The sequence below is a fragment of the Chrysochloris asiatica genome, unplaced genomic scaffold (assembly GCF_000296735.1).
Source record: "Chrysochloris asiatica unplaced genomic scaffold, ChrAsi1.0 scaffold00344, whole genome shotgun sequence".
NCBI classification, from domain to species: Eukaryota; Metazoa; Chordata; class Mammalia; order Afrosoricida; family Chrysochloridae; genus Chrysochloris; species Chrysochloris asiatica.
Window position 1 is genome coordinate 44,969 of NW_006408862.1, and position 8,447 is coordinate 53,415.

At 43.3% G+C, this 8,447-nt stretch overlaps 1 pseudogene; it reads right to left on the reverse strand.

The window, feature by feature from the left end:
* Window positions 1-4,567: 4,567 nt before the first annotated feature.
* Window positions 4,568-6,596, reverse strand: LOC102838939 (annotated as a pseudogene).
* Between the last annotated feature and the right edge of the window lie 1,851 nt (window positions 6,597-8,447).

Consider the following 8,447-nt stretch of genomic DNA (forward strand, 5'->3'; position numbering starts at 1 on the left):
TTCCGGCGCTTCCCTGACCAGGCAGCTCAGAGTAGACACTGGAAAGGAAGAGAAAGGAATAGTCAGAAACACCACACTAGAAAGCTTGTAAGTCCGTCTTCTGCCTATGACTGATTGGAATACCTAAAATGGGGTTACAGCGTACCCAGTGAACGAAGCTTCTTGCGGAGCCTTTGCAATACATAAAACTATAGGTAGAAACCAGAACCACATCCAGATCTCCAGAGATGAGAAATCTCCACTCGAAAGGATGAGCAGACCAACCTGGAGCGGCTAGAAGAATAAAAGATACCTCTTGAAAGAAAGACCTGCAGGAAAAATGGAGGGGATGGTCTGTTACTACAAGAACAAACAAATCGCTTCCCTAGGAAACATCAAGGCAAGTGGCCAGGTCCTCTCAACGCAAACCCCCTTCCAATACTAAGACTCAATGGAAATGCACTCTCTGATTGGTGACCACACACATCACCGATGGGGGGAAGTGGAGTAAAAGCAGCAATGAAGCAGCAAGCTAAGCCCTACAATGTTCAGTGGACTTCTGTGGACCCAGTTGGGGACCTGGTTGGCAAGCAGTGTGAGGAGGCCTGGGGACTCTTGGGCCCAGAGTCAGTGGCATGGCCACCGAGGACTTGAGAGGAGAGTGGAGCTACTGGCTGACAGGAAGAGAGGACATATGCACAGGAGCGCCCACACATGCAGATGATACCCACATGACCTGGACCAGATAACTGGATGATCAGAGCTCAACCAGAACTTGACCTATACCTATGGAGCAGCGACTCAAAAGAAGGAATAAATCCTTACAGCAAGAAACATTCACACATACCCCACACACAGAATGGACGGAGAAGGGCAGCTTGGACATTGGCTACTCAAATGGGGAGGGGGGGACTACAAAGGCAAGAAGTGACTGGCTTACAAGCTTTCAAGAGGGAATCTGGTGCTAGGGAGCATGGCGGAAGGCAGAATCTCCAGTAGGTACTACTCAATCTGTCTGGGTGGAGCTGATGAAAGGAGATACAGATGGGTAACTCGTGATACTGTAGTGAATAATGCTTATCAGGATGGATTATGAGGGTTGGAAATGCAAAGGTAGAAGTTTTGTAACAAGGAAGGGAGTGATTAATTCTCCAGGATAGGAGCGGAGGCCTCTGGGACCATCAACGGAGAATAACTGAGAGCGGGACCCTACCCAGAGAAACAGATGTCTGAGATAGAGACAGAGATGATGATGTGGAGTGATGAAGTGACTGTGGACTTTGGACCAAGAGAGGGAAAGGGACTGTGGGCCAAAAACTGGGGGGAGGAGGGGGAAGTATAGGGGGCGGGTTTCTGGGATATACCCTTTGGGTGGTTGATGATGCTTGGAGGGGATTGGAACCATGGCAATGAGATGATATACAATGGAATGAATGTAAAACTGAAGTTCTCCCATGTAAACTATCATATAATTCACAATAAAACATTTTTAAAAAATGGGAAGATGTAACACATTTGTTTAATTTGCTTAAACAAATTCAGCACATCTGCAGCTCTTTAACAGTGAGTAAGAAGACCAGAGAAGAACTGATGCTTTTATGTATTGTGTTATGGTGTGAGAAGAATATTGAAAGTGTCATGGACTACTAGAAGAAGAAACAAGTCTGTCTTGGAAGAAGTACAGCCAGAATACTCCTTAGAAACAAGGATGGCTAGACTTCGCCTCTTGTTCTATTGACATGTTGTTAGGAGGGATCAGTCCCTGGAGAAGGACCTCATGCTTGGTAAAGTGGAGGGTCAGTGAAAAAGGGAAGAACCCCAAAGAGATGGCTTGATACAGTGGCAGCAGCAATGGCCTCAAACATAATAATGATTGCAAAGATTGTGCAGGATGGAGCAACATCCTATTGTTGAGTCAGAACTGACCTGACAGCACCAATCAAGAACAACAACATAGTCAGAAAGAAGAGAGAAAGCATAGAGAGCAATGGTTTCCATTTATAAGCAAAAGGTAGGAAGCTGTAGATCAAATCTGTTGGTCTCCATTGCTTCGAAAACTAAGAAGATAAAACAAAAGAAATGAAGTTGGGAGAGAGTTGTAAAAGTATCTAATTCCAGAGCAAGTGAGAGAATTGATGAGCACCACTGAAAATCCAGATGAAATTAATTTTTGACAGTCCCAGTCTGCATGTCCATGTGATATGTATAGCTGGTCTCAATAGATGATTGGCTAGAACAGAGAATACAGATTTTAAGAATGACCCCAAACCATTATTTTGGTAGGATGGATACATCAAAGAAAAAGGATATTGTGGAGCAGCCATTCAAATGATCAATCACATAGGAATCAAATTCGGATAAAGAAGGCAGTGAAACGTGGAGGGCACTGATGTACCAAGAGAACATGAGTACTTGAGAGCTTAGTTAGATTTTACAGTGATATTGAATGTGAAGCAAATTTAGTGGAGCAAAACAGGAATCTTTAATCACCTTCAATATGGCAAACCTCTTCAAACGCTGCCTCTTGTTGACTGCTTTACTTCTCGAAGTTGCTTTCATCACAATATAAAAGTGTTCTGGATTAACTGTTCCCTTGTAGCTAAATCAACTTTTTCCCAGAGAGCTTATTAAAAATGGACAATGGACATAGTCTTTTACAACTCTATCAAAGACCTTTGTCCTTCACCTGCCACTTGGTATAGTATAAGATTTGTTATTGTTGTTAAGTGCCTTCGAGTCGGAGCCGACCCATAGCGACCCTGTACAGGGTTTCCGAGGGTGTAAATCCTTACGGGAGTAGAAAGCCTCATCTTTCTCCCGCGGAGCGGCTGGTTGTTTCGAACCACTGACCTTAAGGTTCGCAGCCCGATTTGTAACCACTACGCTACCAGAGCTCCTATATTATAGTATAAGATAGAGCCAGTAAAAACAACAGCAGTTAAGGATAGCAAAAGGCTTACCTGGAGAACAAGAGCTCTTGAACACCTGATATAATATAATAATATTAATAAATTAATCTAATCTTTTTTTTTAATTCTCTAAACATAAATAAAATTAAAAATTCAGTTAAGACTGCATTGAGAGCAACTACTTAGCCTTGTTCAAGAGACCCTTAGAGTCTAGTGGAGGCAGTAGATGTTCAAGACTATAGGTATAGGTTATATGTATAATCTGGGGTTATAAATATAATTACAGGATATCCTGTGGCCATTTAGTAAAAGTCATTCATTCAGTGTGTACTGAGCACATTCCCATCCTAGATCTGTATGAGACACTGCCTTTATTATTATTATTATTCAGATGCCAAAAAATACTGATGAGTTCCAAAGTCAAGTCTTCTTACAAGTACCTACAAGTTGTCTGCCTTTGCTGTAACTAACTTTCTTGAATTTCTGAGACTTCCTCAGGAACTCTAACCCAACCCCCAATTTGGTCTTTTTTTTCCCCCCCTAACTCAATGGCTTATTTATTCTGTGTTTTAGAGTGACACACACAAGCCTTCTAAAAACTGAGTACTATTAACAATCCAGTGGGCACCTGTCACATTAGGTTGCAGTGATAGGGAAGGTTCTAGTTACCAGGTTACACATGTCTCCAAGGATCCACTCCAAGTTTAAGGGGTTTTGCAGTTTGGTTAATCAACACTTGGTGGTTTTGGGGTTCTCAGCTCCCACTTGCTGTCTTCTCCCATTTTTGGTTCTTGGCAGTCCTGGCACAGTACTGATGACTTCTCCCCAAGCCATACAAGAACACAAAATAACTTTTCATGGTTTTGGTGGTCTTCTACATGTAACAGACATCAATTTTGACTTGGTGCTTTTAAGTAGTCTGATTTGAACCAGTAACTCAGGCTTTGGATCTTACCGTCTAGCTTCCAAAATTTCCAGGTTCCAGGTTCCAGGTTCCAGGTTCCAGGTCTTAGACTCCAAATAAGACCATTCAGTAGCACCCCCATTCCACACCACCATGCTGAGTGTTTAGGGACACCTGAGCCTTAGACCTGCTACAAATGTGTTGGGGGCAGCTACAAAACCAGTGACATCAAAGCATCCACAAAGCCCAAAAAAGTCAGTTCCCTTGGCAGCCATCTCAGAGTGGCTGAGATAGTTGAGACCAAGGGCACCAGCCTTTTTAGAAGGGGAGAAGGTGTGCCAGGCCTGCTGAGTAGGCTCTGTGCCAGTCTCTCCCCTCCCCCCATGACATTCCAGAACACTGGAAAACACAAGTCTGGCACCACAGTTTTGGACTTTTTAATTTGTCCCAAAGTCACTGAAGCAAAAACCATGATAAAACATCCTGCTTGCCTTTACACCCCCCACCCCCAACTAAAAAACAAAACAAAAAACAAAAAAACTATTTGTAGGGAAAAAAATGGGTTTGTACATGGTATAAAACTTAATATAAATTCAAATCCAGTCAAAACTACAGGGCAGCTCTCTTTGAAATGTGTTCCGTAGGATTCCTAAGTAGACCAAAGGGCTACTGTCTCAGAATGTCCTCAGAGGGCTCTGTCATGATCTGGTTAACAGAGTAAAAACCCCAGAGTCCTTGCTTTCAATGGAAGAGGGAAAAGACAGGGACAGAACATCTACTCAAACTTCGTCTTCTTTCCTTGTGGCTTGTGATCTCCTCCTCCTCCTCTGCCCTCCAAATCCTCCCCAGCCTCTGCCACCAAATCTACCTTGGCCTCCAAATGCTCCTCGGCCTCCACCTCGTCCCATGAAGCCACCTTTGCCCTTAGGCTTGGCCCCATCCAAGGTAACTTTGTTTCCATCAATTCCCCATCCTCCATGGCCTCCTTGGCGGCTTTAGCATCTTCCTCACTGTTGAAGTCTATAAACCCAAACCCTTTGGAGGAGCCTGTTTCATGGTCTGTGATTATCCTGGTGTGAACAGAACCATCAAATGACTCCTTCAATGTTTCCTCAGTTGTATCCTCAGACATACCTTTGACAGTGTTTTGGACGGCTGGCTTCTCGCTTTAGGGGATCCCCTGGATCCTTGCAATGCCAGCCAGCCTGATGGCTCTGCCCTCAGTTTCTCTTTTATTACATGAATTTAAAGCTTCTTTAGCATCTTCACATGATGCAAATTCTATAAATGCATACCGTCTAGATTTGCCGTTCTGGCTCTGAGGCACCTTGATAGCAGTTGCCTTTTCAGACACTTCCTGCAGAGTTTCTTCTGTTGCACTATAGGAGAGGTTACTGAAAACCAGTGTTTTTGATTCACCGCTCCAGGTGTTGGTCTTCCCACCTCTGTGGTCTGGATTTTGACCTTTCTCCCAGTGTAGTACAAGGATACAGAATGGCCATCAATCTCTGTTCCTTGCTTTTCTTCAAAGGTTTTCTCAGCATCAGCTTCTGTTTTGAATTCAAGATTCTTTTCATCTTTGCTGACTAATCTGATCTTCATGGCATCTTCAAACACTTCTTTTAATTAATTCATCCTGAGTGACTTTGTAAGGCAAGTTTTTTGCCAAAAGTGTTCTGGCATCTCAGTCTTTCCCCTTTGGTGTCTCTAGTTTAATTTCATTACCAAAGGCCTCTAAACCAGTGAGTTCCAAGTTTGTCGAGGTCTTCAGCAGATTCAAAATCCACATAGTCAAATTTCCTAGTCATACCAATTCTGACATCCATGACAACGAGATCATTTTTAGCAAAAAGGCCACTGAGACTAGTTTTTCATTTCGGAGCAGACTTGTTACAATTCAGGTTTCCAACAGATAGACTGAAAGCTGTAGTTGGTTATACAGCTTCCGCTTTCTGCTTCTTGGCTTCAGGAGCAGCTTTCTGTTTGGCCATTTCCTTCTTTTGTTTTCCAGGTACTTCTTTGACAGGTTCTTCCTCCTCTTCCCCCTCTTCATTGTCATCCTCATCTTCCTCATCATCTTCCTCCTCATTGTCCTCTTCCTCCTCATCATCATCTTCTTCCTCCTCTCATCGTATTCAGCCACACTCTTGGCTTTCACAGGAACCACCTTGGCAGGCGCTTTCTTGCACTTTGCTGGTGAAGTCCATGGCCTCTTCTTCAGAATCATCTGCTTCATCCTCCTCGTCCCCATCCTCATCATCTTCCGCATTCTCATCATCTTCATTGTCATCATCAAAGTGAGGGGCAGCTGTTCCTTTCGTCATGATGGGCTCAAATGCATCCTCATCCTCATCATCTTCCTCATCTTCCTCGTTGCTCTCTTCCTTCTTGGCATTCTTGCCATTCTTTGCCCCCTTGGCTGGAGGAGCAGCTCCCTTCTAACCTGAGGTCACCACCACTGCTTTGCCTGGGGTGGCTCCCTTCTTGCCAGGTGTTGCTCCTGCTTTGGCTGCTGTAACTGTCTTCTTAGCTGGTGTAGAAGCTGCCGTCTTGCTAGGGATGACGGCTGCTTTCTTGGACAGTGTGGCAACTACCTTTTTTTGTGGGGAAACCACCACCTTCTTTGATGGCAGTGTGGTATTCTTCTTGCCTTTTTTCTGAGGAATGACAACCTTTTCTCCACTGCTTTCTTCTTCATCTTCTGACAGTTCCTCATCGTCACTGTCTTCTTCTACCTCTTTGGGCAGAGGAGCCAGCTTCTTGGAATCACTTTGATTTTTCCTGGCTTACTAGAGCTTCACCATGATGGGGGCTGGAGACGGCGAAGGATGTGGAGGACGAGTGGCGCAGATAAAACTATAGGAACCCAAACAACGTTGATGGCGGCCACGGTTCTGAAGAGGCTGGAGTGTGAACGCTTGGCTACCAGCTAGAGCTCGAGACTCCCCAATTTGGTCTTTTCATGGCTTCTCACACATATTGCCAGGTTATGAAATCCCCCCATTTTGAAAATGGAATGATACTTTTACAGATTCACAGAATGTTGACTCTGAAAGGGACCATAATGCTTCCGTTCTTTTTCATAGAAATTGGCATTTGAAGTGCACACTGGAGAAAGGGAGAGGGAGGTCTGTGGCAGGAAATGGCAGGCCTGGGAGCACAAGCTGTCCTGAGAGCTGAGAGGGAGCCATGCTTCTCCTTGCCTGTAACCAACAGAGATACTCACAGTATTAAAAAGCTTCATTGCACAGGGACTAACCTATTAGAATGGACAAAGGATAGTGATGTGGGCTATACGGGTACATCCAGATGACTATCAGCTTGCCCATAAGTCATTCCTGTCACATTATCCTTTCTTGGTACCTCTGTTTGAAAGAGGCACCTAAGAGACAGTTAACCACAGCCCTTCAGTTTTACAAAAGAGAGAACCCAGTCCTTGAGAGGTGACATGGCTGACTCATGGGAACATAATGAACTTGAGTTTGCCTCCCTAACTCCACTGAGAAATGTGGTACTTGAGGATCACCACTGGACCACAAGGTCAGAAGTTGAAATCTACCCTGTACAGAGTGGCTATGAGTCAGAACAGACTTGACAGTTCTTAACAACAACCTTTCATAGTACTTTTGGTCTGGAGTCCCCAGTATGCCACTCCTTTGCTTATGTTACATCTCTGTCTGGAAAGCCTACTATTCTACTTTGCCCTTCATATTTCCACCTTTCTTCGTGATGAACTCCTGTTCATCCTTCCAAGCCCAATTAATATATTTTCTCTTTGATATAATCTTCATTAACTACCTTGCACAACTAATCACTCCCTGGTGATGCTGTGGGTTAGACATTGGGCTATTACAAAGGTCTAAAGTTCGAATCCATCAGCAGCTCCTAGGGAAAGACATGGGGCTGTCTGCTTCCATAAAGACTGACAGTCTTATAAACCTGCTCAGAGTTGAGATGGACTCAGTGGAGGTGTGTTTGGTTTGGTTCTCTTTATGTGAGTTAATAAGGTTTAACTTTCATATAATTAAATGTGCCCATTTTAAGTGCATCACTCACTGAGTTTTAACAAATGTATACACTTGTATAACCATCGCCATAATCAATATACAAGACATTTCCAATACTCCAAAAATTCTCTCATGCACTTTATCAGTTAATCATCCCTCACCCTAGTCATCCACGGATGTCTCTTCCATTACCATAGATTTGCATTCTCTAGAATTTCATATAAATGTTATCAATCATTTGTACTCTTTTGTGTCAATATAATGTTTTTGAGATTTTCTTTTGTTGTTGCATACACCAGTAGTTTGTTCAGTTTGATAGCCCACAATTTGGATAGACCATTCACCTATTGATGGACATTCTGGGTTGCTTTTAGTTCTAGGCTATTATGAGTACAGTTGCAGCTCACTCCTGCAGTATTTAATAAACAAAAGCATTTTATTGCGAATTGAGTGAACGTTTACAGAGCAGATCATCAGTTTTGCATTCAACAAATTATTCAGTTTCATCTCAACTTTTACAATCCTCTCAATGTAACATCAGTTAGTCCACTTCCTCCCTGTGTTTCTTGTTTCTATTTCTCCTTCTTTCACAACCTTTCCAAATGGTTGAGGATTCTATGGTCTAACTCCTGCAGTATTTTACATAAT